Source organism: Phascolarctos cinereus, unplaced genomic scaffold (assembly GCF_003287225.1).
Source record: "Phascolarctos cinereus isolate Bilbo 61053 unplaced genomic scaffold, phaCin_HiC Scaffold_4;HRSCAF=312, whole genome shotgun sequence".
Lineage (NCBI taxonomy): Eukaryota > Metazoa > Chordata > Mammalia > Diprotodontia > Phascolarctidae > Phascolarctos > Phascolarctos cinereus.
In genome coordinates this window covers 689,863,221-689,884,612 of record NW_027555847.1, presented here as the reverse complement: position 1 = coordinate 689,884,612, position 21,392 = coordinate 689,863,221, and the positions used below count along the sequence as shown (strand labels likewise).

The window sequence follows — 21,392 nt, the reverse complement described above, 5'->3', positions numbered from 1 at the left end:
GTCACTATTCTCCCAGTCTGAATCAGAGGCAGGCCTTAAACCTGTGTCTTCTTAGTTGCTGGGTCAGATCTCTTCCTCCTCTACCATGCTGCTTCTACAAGAAACAACCTTATGCATCAGATGGATAACGATCCCTCCTCCCCCAAAATAGTTTGTGGGTTTTTTTTAACTTTACAGAGAAGAAAAATGATTTTGATAAGTCAAGTGGCTTACCCAGTGAGTCTGTGTCAGAGGTGGGATTTGAATCCAGGTTTTCCTGACTCTGATTCTCTCATTCTATCTAGTGACAGAATCTGCCCTTGCCTCTGGGAAGGGCATGTGTCCCTTTAGACTCCATAGGAAACACTGGACAAATTGTGTTCATGTGAGATAGGAGAGGGGATGCAAGATGCCAAGGCAGGGCCATCATCCATCCTGTTAGCGATGCAGAAATCATGAAAAAATTCTCAAGCAGTGCTGATAGCAACAATGAGCATGACTTTCTGGAGGATAAGAAAACTACTTGGAGAAGACCTATGATTTAACCATTTATTTTGCAAAAAGGCTGCTGTCACATAGCTGCAGGAGTTTATGTGGCCTCCTTTATGAGAAGGAAGAAAATGACCAGGAAGCAAGTTGGCATCAGGGATTTTTTTAAGAAAGCAAGTTCCAAGACCATTCGTGGAACAACCATTTAAGTGCCCTGTCTTACACCTTCCATATTGTGCACCTCAAGCTAATTCTGGAGCTTATCCCAATAACTAATGCTTACACTAATGAGCAAGTCACCAAGAAAAATTAGGAGACAATACAGCACTTAGAGTACTACCCTTGGAACCAGAAAGTTCTGGATTTGAATCTCATCACAAGCTCTCACTATGTGACTCTGGGATACGTCCATCACTTAACCTCACTCAGTCTTAATTTCTCATCTGCAAAATGAGAACAAGGCTTCCTGTAGAATCTGTACAAACCTCACGGGTTGTGTGAAAGTCCTAATATATACCCCCAAACAACAAATATGACCTGGTTCACATCAGATCCAGGAACTGGACAGCTCCTCTCTCATCATACATACACACCCTTCACTTTCCACATTTCTCAGGGATTGATAATCAAATCTGCATTATATTTGCTACCACAAAGAGTGTGACAATATCCTGTCCTTATGGTTATATCTCATATTTCCTAAGAGTCAGATTTCTTAGCTGCCTCGACTGAGGTCCCCTTATGTGGGTAATTAAGCTGGGGGAACTACCCAGTTATCACTCTCTGCTGCCCTATACCTAGCCATATCAGCCCCATCTCTCTGGTGTCCTATGGCCCACCATTTTCACCTTTTCATTGTGCTCCTGAAAATCCTGTTTTGTTGTTTACAAACTAACCATGTTAGAGAGTTTCCCCTCAGAAAATGCAAACTCTTTGAAGACCAGGATTGTGTGTTTGTACTCCTAGCACTTACCACAGTGTTAAGGTTAGCACATGGGGATAGGGACAGGTTCTATGACTTCATTGATAAAGAGAACTGTCATATGAAGAAATTTGGTCTACCAATGCAAGTTGGCACTTTCTGAGATTCTCTGTAGTTTATCCTGCTTATAAATAGCTGTTTGCATGTTGTCTCTGCCATTAAATTGTGAGCTCCTGGAGAGAAGGGAGTATTGTCTTTTTTTGTATCCCCAGTGCTTGGCACAGTGCCTGGCACATAGTAGGTACTTAATAAATACTTGTTGATTTGTCTTGTCTACTCTGCAATTTATAGTCTTAAGAGTTGCCTAGAGCAGAGGTATCAAACATGCACCTAGAGACTGCATATGACCCACAACACCCCAAACAACATTAAAATTAGATTGCTGCCCAAACCAGGTTAAAATATAGCTCCTTCCTGATTTTAATGTGTTTGTGTATTCATGAAAAAAGAAATATACAAACATATGTGGTTTTCTAAGTCAATATGTGGCTTGCAGGTGTCCTTATGTAAGGTTTAATGGCTCCCATATCTATTTCAGTTTGACACCAATGGCCTAGGGCACCAATGACGTTCTCAGGGTTATACAGTCAATGTGTATCATCAGAGTCAGGACTTGAACCCAGATCTGTCCTCTATATACCACGTTTCTCCTTATATCATATAGTAGGAGTTTAATAAATGTTTGATGAATTGAACTTTGAAGCACTATATAAACATTAGATATTGTGAAGTTTATTGCTTAACAGTGCAAATTCCCTACTGAAGTTCTATTTTGATGCTTCCTCATGGACTAAAGGTGAGCTTAAGTTTTTGAACCTCATGCCAAGCTGGAAAGACTTTGAGCATAGGCCTGGCATGGGTCTGCTGCCTGAAGTACAGTAAGATTTATCACCAGAACTTTGGCCACCAGGCAATGGGGCTGCTCAGCTATGGCAACTCACAAAAAGAAAACGTTCCAGTGCAGCCCCCGTAGACTGGATGGGCCTCTGCTTCTTCTCCAATGATGGAGGAAAAGAAGCAAAAAAGGGGGCAAACAATGCTAAGAATCACACAGTTCTCTGTCATCAAACATAAACTTAATTGTTGTAACTGTGAATGTAAGATCATTGTCCATGAATGAGTCTTGAGGAACTGAATCAGATTAATACCCATATTCTCACTATAAAAGACACAGGCACAGGCCTCCAGCATGTTGGATGGGTTCTCTGTGGAAAGACATGGGACAAGAATCATATGGAAGAAAGGTACCTAGCTGGCCCTGGAGGGACCGGAATCTGGACCAGTGGAAGAAAAGCTCAAAATCATGAAAACATTCACCCATCCAAGTATACAAATAATGCTACAAATAATTTTAAAATATAAGTTGCTTTGTTTTGCCAGCATACACATATCCTTAACCGCCAAGTACAGTGAGTATGCATTAATACACACAGATATTTGTTCTGCTGATTCCCAGATGACAGACCTATGAGCAGTGGAAATTACACAAAAGCAGATAAAGGCAGGATATAAGGAAACATTTCCTAACAGTTAAAACAGAAGGGAAAAAAATGAAATGGGCTTCTTCATGAATTAATAATAATAATAACAGTAACAATAGAATTTCATTAATGCTTTCAGTTTTACCAAAAATCGTCACAAAAATCTTGTGTGAGATAGGTACTTCTATTAGCCCAGTTTTATAGATGAGGAAACTGAGGCTGAGAGAGGTTAAGTGACTTGTCCAAGGTCATATAGCTTATATGCCTACTAGGCATATAACTCTGAGTCCAAAACTTTATTCACTATTCCACTAGCTTAAATTAGATCTCAAATCTGATAATTGTATATTATGAACAAGCAATGCTATTTATTATAAATAATAACGATAAATGATCATTGGTCTAGAATATATATATATATATATATATATATAGAGAGAGAGAGAGAGAGAGAGAGAACATATATATAGATATAGATATAGATATAGATATAGATATAGATATAGATATAGATATAGATATAGATACACACACAAAAGTGGAAAGAGAGAGAGAGAGAGAGAGAGAGAGAGAGAGAGAGAGAGAGAGAGAGAGAGAGAGAGGGAAACTGGGAAGGGGAAGGGAGGGGAACAACACTAGGGAAGTAAATAAAAGAGAAGTAGCTTTGGATTCAGGAAGACCTGGATTCAGGACCCACCTCTGAGACACACTGGCTGTGTGACCCTGGGTGAATTATTTAATTTCTCAGTGCCCCAGGCAACTCTCCAGTTGCAGAGAAGGTGATGATCTATATTGATAGAGGAAGTTTCTGCATTCAGGAATTTCCCATATCAGTGAAATCGGAGGCTGAGGTCCTATCTTTATCTAATAGCAGGATAAATAGCAATTTGTGCTCAATTTCTATCTGAACACCACCTAAAAAGGATGATATAACAGTGATAATAAGAATAACAGGAAGGAAGGAAGGAAGGAAGGAAGGAAGGAAGGAAGGAAGGAAGGAAGGAAGGAAGGAAGGAAGGAAGGAAGGAAATAAGTATTTATTAAGCACCCACTATATACCAGGCACTCTAAGTGTTAAATCAATTACACACACACACACACACACACATACATATATATGCACACACATATACATACATACATATATGTTTGTGTGTATGTATGTATACATGTATATGTATAATATAATGCATATAACAACTGATATTCACACAGAATTTAAATTTGCTAAATATTTTATAGTAGAAGATACCCCCAAAATCTTAATGCTGTTTTAAATTATTAAGGTTCTTTTGAGCCCTACAATAATGCTGTTTTCAGGGTTTTGGGGGGAGAAGGGAGGATTGCAAGGCAATTAGAGTTAAGTGAGCTGCTCAGGGTCACACAGCTAATAAGTATCCAGTGTCTGAAACCAAATTTGGACTCATGTCCTCCTGACTCCAGGGCTGGTGCTTTATCCACTGTGACACCCAGCTGTCACCACTTTTTTTTTACATAAAATATTTTTATTACTTCACAAAATTTGGTTCCCCCTCCTTCCTGGGGGAAGAAGGGGATAGAAAGGGAAAATCCTTTTCCCCAAGCCTATTCCTAGTTGGGAACTGCTCTGTGAATTATCTCCCTCCAAGAGCACCTCCTGCAGTCAAAGTCCCTGACCTTTCATACAAACATCTGAGCGACGGCAAGCACTTTGGAATACTTGCCTTCTAGCCATGGAGACTCGGAATTGGTACCTTGATGTGGGTACCCACTGGGTTTCCATTGCCCTCAATGAGCATTTGATTGTTTGAATCAAATCTTGGTATCATCCAGGGGCTGGGCATTCTGTGCCCCACAATAAGGGCCTTCTTCTTCTGTCCCTTGATGGCCAGCAAGATCCTGTCTCTCACTTTGCCTATTCCAGTCTTATTATAGACATAGATGCATCTAGGGTGGTGGTGGTGGTGGTGGTATGCAGTGTTCCCTAAGGCACTATTGTCTATCAAGTACTCTTGTCATGTTCTGTATTGCTCCAAGGGTCTCCATGGTGCTGAAATAGCGCTGGCTTAGTGCTCTGCTGATAAGGTTTAGAAGGCCCCATAGAGAAAGCCATAGGGATTCTGGGATGAAATCATGTGTGCATTTGCCAAGTGTGCATTAGGGTGTGGGCCACTGGTGGTCAGTGGTGATTCTGGTTCACTCCCTCCTGATTATTATCATCATCATCAATCATCATCATCATCATCATCACATCATCATCATCATCATTATATCCATTTATTATTATTATTATTATTATTATTATTATTATTATATCCATTTTGCAAATAAGGAAACTGAGTTTCAGAGAAGTTATGTGATTTGCCTGGAGTCACACAACTAGTAAGTATCAAAGATGAGATTCTAATTGATGTTCTTCCTTATTCCAAGTCCAGCTCTGATGGTGCCACACTACTGATAACCATGATAGTAGGCCCTTCCCATCCCTACACACACACACACACACACACAGTCTTCACACAAAGGCTGTGTGCCCACCTATCAGGGAAGCCATAGTGAGGATACTTTTACACATGTAGATTGACTGAATGGCATCTGAAATTCTGAGTCTTTAATTCAGGGATACTATGTCATATGTGGACTTTGCTCTTTCTACTACTCCAATACTACAATTGAAATTGATGAGAGTCCCACTGTTTGGAACACTGGAGTGTAGAACTTCCATCCACATCAATTGCCTTCTGGTTCATAGAATTGGAACCACCCAAAAAGTAAGAATGGGCATACTAACTCTGAAATTAACCAAATGAAAATGCAATTTTTGTGCTAAGCTTTTTTAAACATCCAACCAAGAATTCAAGCTGTGATTACCTTTGGGATAGCTTCATTAATCAATAAATCCCAAGCATTTATTAAGCACTTACTGTACATCACACATCATGCCTAGGGCCTAAGATACAAAGACAAAAGTGAGCTATTTCTTCAAGGAGTTTATCATCACCTCCTTATATCTGAACATTGCAAAAGCCTAAGATTTCATTAGTTTTCTTATACTGCTCAATTAGCATTCTGGCATCATGAATGGAGGGCCATCCCCTGAGTAAGAAATACAAGTTAAAGTCCTACTCCACAGAGCATACAAGCTGTGGAAATAGGGAAGTCACATTACCTCTTAATATCACAGAAAACTCTAGGACTTGAAATTTCAGAGCAATTGTGGATCTTCATTGGTAGAGAGAGTTAGAAGCACCAGTGAAATCACAGATCTAATTTAAAACCAAAAAAAAAAAATCACACCAACCTGGAAGGTAGGTATGGAAAATAGTATGTTACAGCTAAGAAAACTGTGCCTCAGAGAGGCTGTGATTTGATCAAGATCACATAGCTAGTCAGTGTATGAATTTGAATACAGGTGATCATGACTCTAACCCCAGCCCTCTATCCACTATGCCATGTTTCATCTCCAGATCCTTTGAAATTCTAAAATAATACTATGGTCCCAGCAATACAAACAACTGCATTTTGTACTTAAATTAATCAGTGAAAAAGTATGGGTAGAAAAAAAGAATTGCAGTGACACAAATTTTAGGATGGGGTGTGGGGGCAAGAACAGTACATTCCAAACAATTGGAGGGCACCCTTTATATAAATCAGCATTAAGCTTGGATGGGATCTGTTGACTTAGGTCAGGTTCTATTTTGTAGTAATTGTTCATGTAGTTTTAACACCTCCTTCAAATTGAATCCTCATAAATTCAGCCTTTGACCTTCTCCCTTGAAGCTACATTTTAATTAGCATAAAGAGGTAGAGGGAAAGATAGGAAGGGAGCAGGAGAAGGGAGGAAGGTAGAAAGGGGAATGATAGCGTGATTGGCAAAAAGGGTAGAATGGAAAAGGGAATGAGAAAAGTGAAAAAAAAGAAAGGTAGAAAAGAGGAGGCCAGAAAGAGGGAAGGGCAAAGGAGGAAATGAGAAGAGGAAAGAAAGGGGAAAGGAGAAATTTGGAAAAGGAAGAAAGAAATAAAAAACAGAGGAAAGAAAGGAAGAAAGGAAAAGGGGGGATGAAAAAGGGAGAGGAAGAGAAAGGAAAGACATGGAGGGGGGAAAGGAAAGAGCAGTAAGAAGAGAGAAGGGAAGAGGAAGAAAAAGGAGAAAGAAAAGGGTAAAAGAGAAGAGAGAGGAGGAGAAAGAGGAAGGGGAGGGAGAGAGAATCAAGAAGTGGTATGAACAAAGCAGTTGGCAGTAGCTTAGAAGAGGGGAAACCAACGAAAAACCATTCCTTCTCCTCAATTCCCTACCTCAAAAACTGTCCATGTACCAGTGAGGCCCTACAAAACACATCAGCTCCAGACCTAGACCATGTTCTCCTGCCTGGAGCAAAGGACAACAAAATCTGAAGGGCTTATCTTACATACGTGTTTAATTCAGCATCAAGATAATTAAATTACTGAAGTTTATGACTCAGAGTCCCTCCAGGCATAAGTCTCTCCTACCATTAGTCACACTGTTCCATCCCTAAAGGTACACTCACTTCTTTGGTATCTCTCTGTCTGGTAAACGGCTGAGCCTAGATCTTTTCTTAAAGATAATAATAGCTAACGTTTATATTTGTTGTTCAGTCATGTCCAACTCTTTGTGACCCCATGGACCATACTGTCTATGGGGTCTTCTTGGCAAAGATACTGGGGTGACTAGCCATTTCCTTCTCCAGTGGATTAAGGCAAACAGAGGTTAAGCGACTTGCCCAGAGTCACATAGCGCGTAAGTGTCTGGAGCTGGATTTGAACTCAGGTCTTCCTGACTCCAGGCTGGGCGCTCTATCCACCAAGCCAGCCACCTAGATGCCTCAGCATTTCTATAACATGTACTATGTGCCAGGCTCTGTGCTGTTATCTCATTTGATCTTCATAATAATCCTAGGAGATAGGTATTATTATTATCTTCATTTTACAGATGAGGAAACTGAGGCAAGAAGGTGCTAAGTGACCTGTCCAGGGTCACACATCTAATAGGTGTCTGAGGCAAGATTTGAACTCAGGTCTTCCTGACTCCCGGCCCAGCCTTCTATTCACTTCACCACTTAGCTGAACTTTCTTCAGTGTTGAAGCAGAGTCTCTCTCTCTCTCTCTCTCTCTCTCTCTCTCTCTCTCTTCTCTCTCTCTCCTCTCTCTCTCTCCTCCCTCCCCTCCCTCCTTCTCTCTCTCCCTCCCTCCCTCTCTCTCTCCCTCCCTCCCTCTCTCCCTCCCTCTTTCTCTCTCTCTCTCTCTCTCTCTCTCTCTCTCTCTCTCTCTCTCTCTCTCTCCCTCCCTCCTCCTCCTCCCTCCCTCCCTCTCTTCTCTCTCTCTCTCTCTCTCTCTCTCTCTCTCTCTCTCTCTCTCTCTCTCACTCTAATTTGCATCTGCTGCTCTACCTGGTTTCAACTGCATGGAATAAATGTCCCCATTCTGGGTACTTCCTGGTCTCCCCTCCAATCCTCCCACTCTCCTGCCTCTTTCTCTATATTGTTTGCCCCTTTAGATTGTAAGTTTCTTGGGGACAGGGACTGTCTTTTTTATTAATTGTATCCCCAGTGCTAGCATAGTGCCTGGCACTTACTAGGTACTTAATAAATGTCTATGGAATTGGATTTTATTGGATTTGATCATAGGAGTGAAATGATTTGCCCAAGGCCACCCAGGTGGTAAATACCAGTCAGGGTTTGAGCCTGTGTCCTCTTGACTCTTGATATGATTAAGAAATGGCTTTGGGGGCAGCTAGGTGGTACAGTGGATAGAGCACCAGCCCTGAAGTCAGAAAGACCTGAGTTCAAATCTGGCCTCAGACCAAATACTTGACACTTATTAGCTGTGTGACCCGGGGCAAGTCACTTAACCCCAACTGCCTAAAAGCAAAAACAAACAAACAATCAAACAAAAAAGAAGTAGCTTTAAAACAACAACAAAAACAACTTCTTGTCTCTGAAATAGATGCTCCTCTCAGTGCACCACAATATTGCTTCCGTGGTATCCATTGAAGAACTTTAAACATTTTCCCAAACTAAAGTAGCATTTGCCTTGACTCCTACAGTCTTCAATGAGATAATATGTGGGTACAAGGGAGGATGGTGAAAGCCATGTTGGAAAATTGGGTTGGGATCGACACATAAAAGAGGATAAAGGCTTCTGTGGTGTCTCATGTCCATATATCATGAAAACTCTCTTACAAGAGAATGAAAAGACATTGAATAATAATAATAATTATTATTGTTTGTATACTTTTTAGGGATAGGGACTAGATCTCTGATTTTGTTATTATAGGGAAATCCTGGGAGAAGAAACTACCTTTATCAATACAAGTTGGCACCCTTTTCTGCAACATATCATCTTAGAGAATTATCTGGGACACTGAGACACTAAGTGACTTTCCCAGCATGAAACAGCCCATAGTGTCAGAGGTGGGATTTGAACCTAGGTATTACTAGTTCTGAAGGCAGTTCTCTATCCACTATGCCAGGCTATATTCACATTCACACACACACACACACACACACACACACACACACACACACACTTTTTGATGTTCAAACTATATTACAAGCTTCAAAATAATACTATGAAACAGGTACTACATTATTCTAGTTGTAATAAGCACTGAACAACAACCCCCACACCTCTCCCATATGCACACACCAACAAACTGAGTGCATTTTAATTGACAGGAAATAACTTGCTGTGCAAAGGGAAGTAATTTCAGAATTTGCTGAGTTCAGTTAGGCTGACTGTTTGGAGCAAAGGTGATAACCAGTACAAGAAAGGATAAAGAAACTGACGCTAGGATTGTAGCAGCTCTAATCTGACCTGTTTAAACAAGCCATGAATTCTGCACAATGGAAAATAGATCAAATTAAAGCCATTTATTCTATCAACATAGTTCAGAGAAGACTGATGTAGGAAAATCGCCATGATGAGGAAACCAAAAAGATCCTCAGTCAGAAAATATCTTATTGCCAGGTGTGGATGCATGAGAGCCAAAGAAAATGTTGGTTGAGGGCTCAGGATCATATGTGAAACACAAAGGAAAATTATAAGCATTATTATCTCAAAGAAGAGCAAAAAAATAGTTGTGGAAAAGATGAGCTTGTAAAGAACATGTCATGAGATCCAGTTAATCCATATCATCCCACGTGTATTCATAGAAGAAAGGTGAAGGAGGACGACAGATATGTGAAATAGAATAGATCAGCAAGAATCTCTATGGAAATCTATTCTCATAACAACAGGGAAATCAACATATTTTCAGCATACTACCTCTGTTAGTACCTCATGTACTGTGTCTTTGTAAGGAAGTTAGGAATAACTAGATTTTATTAAAGAAACAATAAAATTGTGCTGGAGATTGCATAACTTTGGGAAAGCCAGTGTATCTGTTTCAAGTTTTCTCTGAAGGAGACAACTGGGAGAAAAAAAATCACAGAGGGCATTTTTTAATGCAATCACAAGAATATCAACAATTATAGATCCATATGCCTACTTTTTCATCTTGCAAAAGTTTTTTCTTTATGTGAATGATCCATGAATGCTGGAAGGTATCTTTGATGAGAATATGAAAAGGGAGTTAGTGGACTTTTCTAGATGGTTTTCTATTACAGATCACATGGTCATAGGCACACAATTGTCCAAGAGAGAGGGAACATGAGATACTGCTTCATTATTGTTTGATGATGATATTTTTTATCAAACAACTTAGATTTTTTTATTTTAATGTTTAATCTTCTTGTTAATGTTTTAAAATAGCATGATACCTTTTTCTTTGTGTCACGATCATTGCTGGGGAAAAAGAAACTTCATTCCTCCAGATTGAACTCTCATAAAAGAAATAAAAATAATGAAGCAAGAACACATCATACAGTAATTGTGTTTGATGATTATTTTTGAAATTGGTTCAGCAGAGAAAGATGAAGACTTAAGATACTTTGAGATATCTGTCATTTTATCCCTATGAATACTTGATTCAATAATGAATAATTACAACCTATCAATACCCTCTCTCTTGTGCAACTATATATGGCCTATGCATCCCTCTCCCCCTCAAAAAATTTTTCTACATGAAGGGTATAATACTATTAATAGTAAAATACTACTAATGATAATAATAGCATATACACACATATTTAAATATATAAGCCATTATATATGTTATATATGTATATATAAACTATTATCATTAGTAGTATTTAAGTATTACATGTGTTTGTGTGTGTGTGTGTGTGTGTGTGTGTGTGTGTGTGTGGAGAGAGAGAGAGTGAGAGAGAGAATGAGAGAGTTTTAAGACTTGCAAAGGGCTTTATGTAGGTTACTTCATTTCCTCCTCACAACAACCCTCAGAAGTAGGTGCTATTATTGTCCCCATTTTACAAATGATGAAATAGAGGCAGACGGAGGTAATTTGCCCAGGGTCACACAGCTAGTAAATGTGAATCAGGATCTGATCTGAAGTCTTTCTGATTTTAGGTCTAACACCCTAATCACTGCCTCACCTAGCTACGTCCTTAAGATACTGGGAGGACTTTTTTGAGTTAATATAATTACTTTATCAAGCTGGGTTCAATCCTGCTTCTGACACATAGCACCTACTAGCTAAGTGACCCTGGGTAATTCACTTAGTTTCTCTGTGCCCCTGGCAACTCACTAAAACTACAAATTACAAATGAGTTGCTTCCCTGCTTCAGTGAAGGGACTTGCCCTGATGAAATCATAGATCTGGACCAAAGAATGAATGAAAAGACTGATACTGTCCACCTTGCTGAGCTGTTGGGAGAAAATCACTTTGTAAAACAAAGCATTAAGCAAATGTGAACTGTTACCATTATTAAGTACCAAAACAGAGACAGAGGAGGAATAGTCTTGGTGAGAATCCTTCCCCCTTCTCCCCTCCCCCACACCACAAGCTATATATGGCTGTTATAGGGGATGGACACACATGGATTTTTCTTTTTTTAGTAACAAAATCTAAGACCTCGAAAGGGTCTCAAGGATCATTTAGTCCAAACTCTACACAAAAGAAATCCTAATATACCTTATGAACGGTCATCCAGCCTCTGCTTGAGGGTCTCCCAGAAGGGGAAACCTGCTCCCTTTTCTCCCCTTCAACACAGCCCAGCTAAACCTTAAAGCACTTTGTCGTTGTTCAGTCATTTCAGTCATGCCTGACTCTTCATGACCCCATTTTGGGTTTTCATAACAAAGATACTGAAGTGGTTTGCCATTTCTTCTCCAGCCCATTTTACAGATGAGGAAACTGAGGCAAACAGGGATAACTGACTCGCCCAGGGTCACACAGCCAGTATCTGACACCAGATTTGAACTCAGGAAGAGTTTTCCTGACTTCAGGCCCAGCACTTTATCCACTATGGTGCCACCAAGTGGTCCCTTCCAGTTCACTTGAGGACAGCTCTAATTGTTAGCAAAAATTTTCCTGACATCAAGCCTAAATTTGGCTCCCTAATTTCTGCCTTTGCTCTTGCCTCCAACATCTAATCTCTTTTCTACATGAGAGCCCTTCAAATACTTGAAAATATATCTCATGTCAGCCTGAGTCATCTCTTGTCAAGGCTAAGCACCCTAAGTCCCATCAATCCATCTTCTCATGACATGAGCTTGGGGACTTTCCCCATTCTATGGTGAGGAAATCTTCCTATGCTGTTGGACTCAGCTAATGTGTGGGTTCTTTGGTTCTCTGTCCTTTTCTGAATGTTCCTTAGCTTGTCAATCTTTCTTTACCTGTGGGCAAATAACTGAACACAGTTCTGCAGATGAGGTCTGAGGAGGACAATCTGTAGTGGGACTGTCACCTCCCTATTCCTGGAAGCTCTGCCTTTCTCTTGGTATGCTAAAGCTTACGTTAGCTCTTTGGGCTGCTATATCACACTACGAAACCCACTAGAAACCCCAAGATTGACCTGTTTTCTACAAGGATCACATATCTTCATTCCTGCATCATTAGTAGGTCCTTCAAAAGGCTAGAGAAATGCTTATTAAATAATAATGAAACTCCAACTTTGATATCTAAGCAACTTTCGATACTATTCATGCACAGCTAAGTCCCGATGAGTGTGAATAATGAATCCCAGGAAACGGTCACCTTACGTGAATTTGCACTGCATATTTCCACTGGGCTGGAACCAATTACCCTATTTTATATATGTATGGTATGTTGTTACTGTTCTGTAGTTTCAGTCTTAATTGACTCTTTGTGACCCCACTGGGGCTTTTCTTGATAGAGATACTTCTCCACGTCCTTCTCCAACTCACTTTATGGGTGAGGAAACAGAGGCAAACAAGGTTAAGTGACTTGCCCAGGGTCATACAGCTATTAAATGTCTGAGGCTGCATTTAAACTCAGATCTTCCTGATTCCACGTATGGAACTCTTTACACTGTGCTGCCTAGCTGTGCCACCTAAATGATTCAAATACACATGGCCATCTCAAGGGCTTCATTATTCACACTACTCAGGACCTGGCTGGGTATAGTTATCTGTGTGTTTATATCCCTTCATCCCACTTCCCAATACATGCAAGCTCCTTGAGGGTAGGGCCTAGTCCCTTTTTACCTCTATATCCCCAATGCCTTGCATAGAGAAGGTACTTAAGAAATATTTGTTGAACTGAATTGACTTGGATTGATACACAGCGCCAGATCCAATTTCAACAGATAATTTTACCCTAATTCAGCAGCAGTTAGCCACTAATTCTGCAGAGACAAAAGAACTAAAAACAGCTCAAATACTAATTACCTCTATCCACTGAACCTACAAGCCACCATTCTTAGCATGATTAAGATGCAGAGGTTGAAAAAAAATTCTAGATTTCTTGCCTCATTGAATATGAGAATCACATACCTTTAAAACAAAGAGGCAACTTGGGCCTCTCCAAAGACATTAAAATTCATTGCCACTGGATCTTCTCTCCTGAGTGTCCTCCAGAGTACAGGGCACTGTTCCAAAGCCTCATAAAGACCCCCTTGCCTGCAGACTTCTATACCCAGGGGACACGATACCACTGCACCCCATCCAAAGTTGTAGGCCATCATCTCACTGAAGTGCATTAGCATTCTGCATTCATGTGAGCAGGGAAATGAGACAAAATGAATGAATGAGGTTGGACCAATGGAGCTATGAACTTGGTGGGGAGGGGGAACCCTCTGCCACACATAACTTTTCATGATATACAGCTCAGCCTTATTCACAAACCATGACAGTCTTTCTTTACTCCCTTTAGCCATTCACTATGTAGATCAACTGGTTTATCTCTGTTTGGGGAGATGGAATGAGGGTTATTGTTCTGCTGGATAACTGCTCCATGCATCAGGTAGCTGGAACAGTCCCATATTGTGTGGGAGGCCACACATGTAAATACGTTGGGGAAAAGCTGAAATGCATCTCCTATCGAACTCACCACATGTTGGGGTTTTTTTCCCTTTCTTCCCCAGCTGGAAATTTACACGAGCACATATTTTATAGAGATTTTAATTTGCAGTCCGAAAGCTCATCTCCCAGGAAGGGTTGTACACAATTTACATGAAAAAGCAGTATGGCTCATGCTCCATAAATAAGGGGCTTCTTAAAGTTTCCATCCTTATTTCTAAGTCGTTAAACCTCTCCAGTCTTTTGCAAAATGGGAGTACAAGCTACAAAAAAAAAGAGAGGACAAAAGTGGAGTCCCCAAATCACAGCCCCCCAACCATTCCCAATACTGGTGGGGGTGGTAGAGGGATGGTGGGTCTGTGGTAGGAGCCACAGTACCCTCTCTGCAATGAAAGAAAAAGTAATTACCTCTCGTTTTTTGAGCCTTCACATAAATTGGAAGCACTATATATTTGAGCACAAGATACTCCAAATTCTCTCTAACATGGGAACATATACAGAACTCAACTCTCTCCCCTCCCTGTGGTATGCAAAATATATCAGAGCCAGGGAAGGAAGAAGGGAAAATGGATGAAAAATTAAGCCACTCCCATGAAAAGGAAAATAAGGAACAAGGGGAGAGATAAATATAAATTAAGAGCTCCTTCCCAAGGAGCTCTTAATACACCATGCAAGAGTAGGGACTCTTAGGATTCTGTAACAATGGGGTAGCTAGGCAGTGCAGTGGGTAGAGCTCTGGCCTTGGAGTCAGGAGGACCTTCAAATCTAGTCTTAGACACTTGACATTTGCTAGCTGTGTGACCCTGGACGAGTCACTTAACCCTGATTGCCTCACCAAAAAGAAAAAAGGGGAAAAAAATGCCAGAAAAGGATTCTGTAAGGATTCAATTATGTTATTGACCTATGGAAAGAGAACATGGTATAATGGAGAGAAGCTGGATTTGCAGTCAGAGGGCCTGAATTCAAATCTCAGATTCATGGAATCTCAACCTGTACATTCTTGGCCAAGCCCCTTCACATCCTAGAGGTACAGCTTCTTCATCTGTAAAATGAGGGCATAGACCAAATATTAAATTTCCTTCTAGCTATACAACTACCAAGCTCTACTCTAGTTGTCAAGAAAGAGTCAGTGAAGCTATTCTTGCATTTTTTCCTGTTTCCCTCTGCTTTGCCTATAGTATTTCAACTTTTGAGACGCTTGGTTGTATCTTTCTTGTATTGGTAATTTTCTTCACCTTCACATTTTCTTTTTGCAAATATTTATCCTCTAATTTGAGCTTTTCTTCCCTTCTTTTTAGTGCTTCTGTTGTTGCTTTTCAGGTCATACCAGGAGTTTAGCCCCTTGCAACCTTTTGCTAAATCATAAGAAGAATAAAATGAGTGAATATGTGAATAAATGAGTGAATGAACAAATGAATCAGAAACTATTTTAAGTCCTTACTATGTGCCAGACACTGTGATAAGTCCCAGAGATACAAAGAGAAAAGAAGACTCTGAAGGACATGATCCATACAAGAGGGTGGTACTGCAGGGCAGATGGCAATGGTAAAGGTCCTGAAGGTACATCAGAAAGGCCGATGGCAAGGCCAATGAGTCTTCAAGGTCATGGAATCATGTCTCCTAAGGGACCTTAAAGTCCATCTAGTCCAACCTCTTCATTGTACAGATGAGGAAACTGAGGTCCAAAGAGAATAAATAGACTGTTAAAGACTATGCAATCATAGATCTAGAGTTAGAAGAGATTTCAGATGCTCCCCAGTCCAACTCTCGAATTTTACAGATTAAGAAACTGGGACATAGGAGGCTAAAAAGCTTGTCAAAAGACATACAGATGGTAAGAATCCAAGGCAGGATTTGAACCCAAGCTCTCTGACTTCTAGCAAGGTCTCCACCTGACTTGAAGTCTACTATGCAACTATTTCCCTTTCTTGTGTACTTTTTACCTGTTTAGAGACAGGGAACCTATGTTTCAATGAAGCTATTGAAAGAACAGTAAAAGATTTAGGGCCAGAAAGGACCTTAGGTCACCTAGTGCAACCCCCCACGCTCTTTTTATAAATGAAGAAAACAAGTCTCAGAGAAGTTTAGTGGGTTGCCCAAGATCACACAAGTAGTAAGTGGTAGAAGGATTCCAACATGGGTCCTCTAATGCCAAATCCAGAGCCCTGTGCCATGCTAATGACTTAAGCCCTGCAAGTCTTTCCCTGAAATTTTGGTCAATTAGCTTTGATTTGCTCCAAATTTGATGCTGTTGTTTTTTGGGGTTCTTTTGGGATTTTTTCAACATTCTCCCCAAAAGCAATACCATTATTTTCTTGGAGGCCCCTACTATCAGTGGACTGAAGTTGCAAACAAAATGATTCTCTATGGAGTCTTTATGGGTTCTCTCAGGTTCCAGATGAGGATGAATCTATCATAAATCTACCATAAAGACTTCAAAATTAGAAGGGAAAGCCTTCAGTATCCTCTACACCAAGGTTCATGTGGACAGCTCAATTTGAGTACAGATGGTTTCATTCTTTGTACTTGTGTTCCCAGCACTTTGGACAGTGTCTGGTCCATAGAAGGAATTTAAACACCTTTTGATTGATTGATGCTTCTCTAAATTACTACAGAGGCAGTGGGTAGGGGTGTTGTTCAGTTGTTTACTCACATCTGACTCTTCATGACCCTGTAAGACCATAGCACACTGATACTGTCCATGGGATTTTTCTTGGCAAAGATACTGGAGTGGTTTCCCATTTCCTTCTCCAATGGATCAAGGCAAACAGAGGTTAAATGACTTGCCCAGGGTCACATAGCTAGTAAATATCTGAGGCCAGATTTGAACTCAGGTCTTCCTGACTCCAGGGCCAGTGCTCTATCCACCAAGCAACCTAGCTGCCTCTAAGACAAACAAAAGTTAAGTGACTTGCCCGTGGTCACACAGCTAGTAAGTGTCAAGTCTTCCTGATTCCTGCCCACCTGAGTCACCGAGCTGCCTCTAATGTGTATGTACTGGGTTCCAATCCCACCTTAGATATTTACTAATTGTGTGACCTGGACAAGTCACTTAACCTAAGCCTTAGTTTTCTCATTTGTAAAACAGAAATAACGATAGAACCTACCTCACCACTATGAGGATCAAAAGGAGTGATCCCTACAAAGTGCTTTGCCAACCTTCAAGGGATTGGCTCCAGGGCCTACACCTGTGGTTCACTTGTATTAAAAAATGCCCAGGTGAGGAAACTCTTTTAACTAATGCTGATTGGCATCTTTATAGTCTTAGAGATGTTTTTGCCTATAGAATTGAGAGGTTAAGTGATTGGCCCAGTCACTTACTCATGCAGTCTATATGTGTCAGAAGTTTGACTTGGACTCAATGCTTTCAGACTTCAGAAATGGTCCTCTATTTACAACAACATGCTTCCTCTCTACAGCAAAAAAAAAAGCCACATAAAAGTTAGCTATATTGAAAGGCATCATGATATAATGGGTGAGGAGATATTATTCCAGGACAACTTGGGTTCATGTGCCACCTCTGATACATACTGATTGTATAACCCTGGGAAAAATATTTAGCCTCTCACTGCCTCAAACAATACTCTAAATATAAGACACTGAGAAGGTCACAATCTGCCTTGGTTGGTGAAATTCTTCATCAAGAGCTTCCTATTCCAATGAAATCATTGATTCAGTCTAATAACACAATAATCATTATTTTCTCTATCATTATTATTGCTATTATTATTCAGGGTTAAGGATGGGTATAGGCTGGGGATTTTGTCCTTGTATGCATGCACTGGGACAGCTAGGTGACACAGTGGGAAGAGTACCAGGCCTAGAACGAGGAAGGCTCATAGTCTTGAGTTCAAATCTGGCCTTACATACTTTACAGCTGTGTGATCCTGGGCAAGTCACTTAACCCTATTTACCTCAGTTTCCTCATTTGCATAATGAGGTGAAGAAGGAATGACAAACCACTCCAGGATCTTTGCCAAGAAAACCCCAAATGGGGTCTGGACACAACTAAACAACAAAAAGTACATGCATCTTAAAACTGTTAGTCAGATCCCAAATAGATCAACTACCTTTAGCCACTTTAAATAAGTATTGTATCAACCAACTGAAAATAATATATACATATACCTGTATATACATACACTCCTAAATACATGTATTTAAGCTAAGCTTCCTCCATGCAAATTCTACACCAAGTTTAAAGCCCCTGTACAAAGTGGGAATGATATCAATGTAATCCCAGCACAAGATTTTGGATATTAGCATGAGGGAGACTTCCATGGCACCAAGGAAAAGGATGTTCTGATGAAACGCCCATTTCCATTTTGGAAAGCTCTGAATTCTTCCTTTTGTCTAGGAAGAGAATCTACATTATTTCCCCCCCTCCTTCTCTGTCTCCCTCTCTTTGGAGTAATCAGCCCAAACAAATGTCCTGATGTGGAGGCCATCCAAGGCTACATTTAATGTGTGTGAGTAACTCCCCGACTCCCAACTTCAAACACCAAATTGGGGATCTGCTTAGAAGAGGCTCTATAAAGTGATTTTGATGTGTCACCACAGAAGTCGGTCTTCCCATCCTTCCTGAGCCCATCATTTATCTTGTTTAGTATCTCCGAGGAATGGCAAGGACACAGGCCTTGACAGAGGGCAAAAGATTCATTGCCACAACGGCAGCAGAAGGGGCTAAGGGAAAACAGAGTTCTTTTCATCGCATGGGGGCCAAAACACCCCAGGAAAGAGGGAGGGTGGGTGTAGGGGCTGCGCTGGGAAGATGCATGAACCACTTTTTGTAGGCAGTGGCAATTTCTGTGTTCCGACTTGTCTACAAGTCACTATGATTCAATTCACTAAGCATTGAGAGCATGCCCAATAGCTAGGGAGTGGCTTGACAACCTGGCATGTGAATATAGGAAATTATTTTACTATTAAAAATGACAAATATCATGGATTCAGAGAAATCAGAGACTGATATGAACAGATATGGAGCCAAATGAGCCAAATGAGGAGAGCAACTTCGAGTGTAGCCCCCAATAACTTAAAGAAAAACAGCTTTGGAAGACTTCCAAACTCTGCTCAGGGCAGCGACCAATTAGAAACTTGATGGAACCATGGTGAACCAGAGGCACAGAAAGAGGCATGCATTTGTAGACAGAGACAATGCGCTGGTTCATTTTGCTTAACTATACTCATTTGTCACAGAAGAGGGCTTCTATTGGTTCAAGGATCAGGGAAAGTGGGTATTGATAGAGTTTCAAGATTAAAAAAAAAAGGAAAATATCAATAACATATTTTTTGAAGAACTGTTTTTGCCTTACAGAATCTGACTGGCACACAGTAGGTGCTTAATAAATGCTTGTTGATTTGACTAAGTAGAAGGGAAAAGGTTAGAAGGGTTTACAAATGGCCTAATTTTTTTTTTTACTAATCCATTTAATTTAATGCAGACTTACAAATTAACTGCACTTGACCAAAGCTCACTATTTCATATATACTGAGTATTCCTTTTGTCCTTCCTATGTGGAAAAATGTTTGTTCGTTGATGTTTGTTACATTCATAACAAAAAGAAAATGTTTAAAGAGGGGTTAGATTGGCATAATGGAAACAGCATTGTACTTTGAATCAGGAAGGTCTGGGTTCAAAACCTGACACCTCTCAGCTGTGTAATCCTGGGCAAGTCATTTATTCCAGGGCTTCTTAAACCTTTTTTCCACTAGCAACTTTTTTTTCATGTTTTAGCAGTGTTTGTTGGCATTCACAGGCATGATGGTTTGCACTGTGCAAAGTGCACATGCTTTGTATTCAAAACCACTGCTGCAGTGAAGTTGCATGATACAACAGAAACACCTTGGATTCATTACACATCTGATTTTTAATTAATTTTTGGTCATTGCACCTTTTTACTGTTGCCATGGGGTTGCAATGACCCACAGTTTAAGAAGCACTGATTTAGTCTTTATGAGTTACAGTTTTTTTGCATCTGTAAAATGTATTTAATAATAATAAATCTATCACAATGTTACTGTGAGGATCAAATGAATTATGTACAGAGGTTTGCTTTGCAAACCTTAAATTGCTATATAAAAATGTGAAATATTATTCATATTGTAATATATAATGTACCATAACATAATAATATTATAAATAGTGTATATCCCACAGGCCAGATACTGTGTTAGGTGCTAGGGATGCAAAAACAAAAAGTTTTATATAGTACCTCTTCTCACTGAGGAGGTGGTGAAGTGCATAGAATGATGGGCCTGGAGTCAGAAAGATTATCTTCCAGAATTCAAATCTGGCCTCAGAAACCAACCAGCAGTGTGACCCTGGGCAAGTCACTTACCCATTCACCTCACTTTTCTCATCTTTAAAATGAGCTGGAGAAGGAAATGACAGATCACCCCAAGTTTCTTTGCCAACAAAACCCCAAACAGGCTCAGGAGGAATCAGAAGTGACTAAAAAGTGACTGAATAACAATAACAACAATCCTCAATGAATTTACATTCTGCTGGGAAAGGTGCAAGGTACCAACAAAGAAGTAAAAGAGAATTTCATTTAGTCACAAGCATTTATTAAATGCCTATTATATGCCGGGAACAGTGCTAAATGTTGGGAATACAAGTGAGTGTGGACACTAACAACCAGCTGCTAGGTGGCATGGTGTATAGAGCCCTGGGCCTACAGTCAGGAGGAGCCAAGTTCAAGCTCTGCTTTGGACACCTACCAGCTGTGTGGCTCTTGGCAAGTCACTTAACCTCTGTTTGCCTCAGTTTCCTCAATTGTAAAATGGAAATAATAATAGTTCCTCCCATACATGGTTGTTGTAAAGTTAAAATGAGTGGTGGTGAAGGCTTATCCAAGCTGGTGACACCTGGGCTGAACTGCAAAGGAAGCTAAAGATTCTAAGAGACAGAGGAGAGGAGGTAGTGAATTCCAGGGACCGACAACCTATGCAAAAACATAGAGGAGGAAGATTGTATGACAAATTCAAAAAAAGGCAAGTAAGCTAATTTGGCTTGAACATAGTGCACAAGGAATAAATTGAAACGTATCTGGAAAAACAGCATGAAGTCAGATCTTAGT

At 40.2% G+C, this 21,392-nt stretch overlaps 1 protein-coding gene and 1 pseudogene across 1 annotated transcript in view; both read right to left on the bottom strand.

Annotated features, from left to right (window-relative positions):
* TMEM132D (transmembrane protein 132D) overlaps positions 1–21,392 on the bottom strand; it is a 940,028-nt gene that overhangs the window by 769,987 nt on the left and 148,649 nt on the right. The gene's annotated exons all lie outside the window — the stretch shown is intronic.
* The window catches only part of LOC110220331 (large ribosomal subunit protein uL14m pseudogene), a 132,640-nt pseudogene continuing 115,838 nt past the window's right edge, over positions 4,591–21,392 (bottom strand).